The sequence below is a fragment of the Rhineura floridana genome, chromosome 6, assembly GCF_030035675.1.
Source record: "Rhineura floridana isolate rRhiFlo1 chromosome 6, rRhiFlo1.hap2, whole genome shotgun sequence".
NCBI lineage: Eukaryota > Metazoa > Chordata > Lepidosauria > Squamata > Rhineuridae > Rhineura > Rhineura floridana.
Window position 1 is genome coordinate 33,331,296 of NC_084485.1, and position 2,199 is coordinate 33,333,494.

Sequence of the window (2,199 nt, forward strand, 5' to 3'; positions counted from 1 at the left end):
TGTTTGTAGTGCTTTTGTTTGCTGCCCTGGGCTCCTACTGGGAGGAAGGGTAGGATATAAATTTAATAAATATATAATCTTCTCTACTCCCAGATAAACATATCCAGCTTTTTCCACAATTTCAGATAGGGCTGGGTTTATGTAGGAAATCATATACCAAGTTATATCAAGTCAGGCCCTTGGTCCATCTAGCTCCATATTGCCTACACTGATTGGCAGTAGCATTCCAGGATTTCAGACAGGATTCTTTTCCAGCTCTGCCTGGAGATGCCTGGGATTGAACCAGGGACCTTCTGCATCCAAGGCAAATGCTCTGCCACTGAGCTACAGCCCTTCCATCTAGTTCTGTCTTGTCCACTGAGTAGCTAGCAGGGACTCTCCAGGGGTTCAGGCAGGGGTCTTTCCCAGCCCTATCTGGAGATGCTCAGGATTGAACCTGGGACCTTCTGCTTGCAAAGCAGATGCTGGACTACTGAGGTATTGCCTTTCCCCTTTTACCAGATCCTTAGGATCGTGGCTGCCCTCTTCTGGACACACTCCAGAGAACCAGCGCACACTGTTGGGTATTACTAGACCATTTGATACTGATGTCTGTCTTGGCTTATAGGTAGCTCAAAGAGAGAGAGAGAAAAGGCAGAATGAGTTACCTCCTCTCTCTTTCCCTGTTTTAACATCCTGCACTGCACAGACTACTGGACCTTGCAAAACTTTCTGCAGAAACTCTGTGACCATGGAAATAAATCACTCCCTTTCAACATTGGTTTCCCAACCCGTAAAGCGGAAATAGGAACAACCTACCGCACAGATGTGTTGCAAAGCTAAGCGAGATAAGAAAATGCTACCTGCCATGAACCCTGAGGATCAGAAAGGACATACATATAAATTAATTCCAAACTCTGCAATCAGACAAATTGGATACAGCTGTGGTGTGTGTGTGTGTGTGTGTGTGTGTTTTCCGAGAGAGAGAGAGAGAGAGAGAGAGAGAGAGACAGAGAGAGAGAGAGAGAGATTGGAACCATAAACAAATCTTTCCTAGATGGAACACCACCAAAACTCCTTTTAACTCGCAAACTGACTTTTGGTTTTGCCTCAAGTGCGGATATCGTGGGCAATAAAATAACATTTTGCAAGCATCTTTGTAAAGTCAAGCGTACTGCAGAGTCTGTTAATGGTGAGAAACAACTAGCTTCATAGATGTAAAAGAACAATGCAATGCCTTGGATCCGCCTTTTGATTTTACTCAGTTGTCACCCTTAAGAGTTATTTGGAATAAAAAGCTGCTGCAACATTGATCCCAGAGAATGAGAGATTCAAAACAGAGACAATGGATCGCCGTCTAATATTTGTATCAGCTTCTGTTAGTGGTAAAGAACTTGCAAGCTCTTTGGTTCTGCCCCCAGATTTTGCTAATGCAGAACAGGCCTTTATTTATTGCATTACTAATTTATAAAACTTTCTTATCAATTAAAATATTCAAAGTGATGAACAAGTCAAAGCAGCATTAAAAGAACAACAACTGGGTTTAAGGACAATGCAGACCAACATAAAAATAGGAGCAAGCATCAGGTTTGAGACAGGGTTTACCAGGACAGAGTTCTATAAATTGCAAGTTCAATTCTGGAACCTATCTTACTGCCATAGCTCAATATTTGATTGTGTGGACAGTTATAATAGAGAGGAAAATGCCTCTGAGCTAAGTAAACAGAGTAGATCTCAATACATACAAACACACACACATGTCTGACTCCCCCCACCCCAGAGTAGTATAATATCAAATTTATTATGATTAGCTGTTGTAAACCACCCTGGTACCTTAGGGTGAAGGGCAGGTTATTCTTATTCTTTTCTTATTCTTATTATTAATTTGGACAATTTATTTACTATATTTAAACAAGTCTCTATGCAGTTTACAACATAAGTTAAAACATTTTAAATAAACAGCAAACACAAAAAAACCCACCAGGGAATTTCTACGTTCTATAAAAAGCAATTAGCAGTTAAATAAAGCATCCTCTTTAGTGTCTCTCTGTGTGTGTATATGTGTGTGAGTGTATATAAAACAATTATGTATGTGAATGTATATAAAACCATTACACATAAAAATCAGCTACAAAAATACAAGGAAAATTCATAATAAACATAGTAAACAGCTACACAAAATCTCCTCTAGGCATCAGGAAGTAAACTATTGTAAATAAA

The 2,199-nt window shown here is 39.7% G+C and overlaps 1 non-coding gene across 1 annotated transcript; it reads right to left on the reverse strand.

The window, feature by feature from the left end:
• Window positions 1-262: 262 nt before the first annotated feature.
• TRNAP-UGG (transfer RNA proline (anticodon UGG)) lies at window positions 263-331 on the reverse strand. The gene has a single exon. It is a non-coding gene; the product is annotated as a tRNA-Pro (tRNA).
• Window positions 332-2,199: the final 1,868 nt, after the last annotated feature.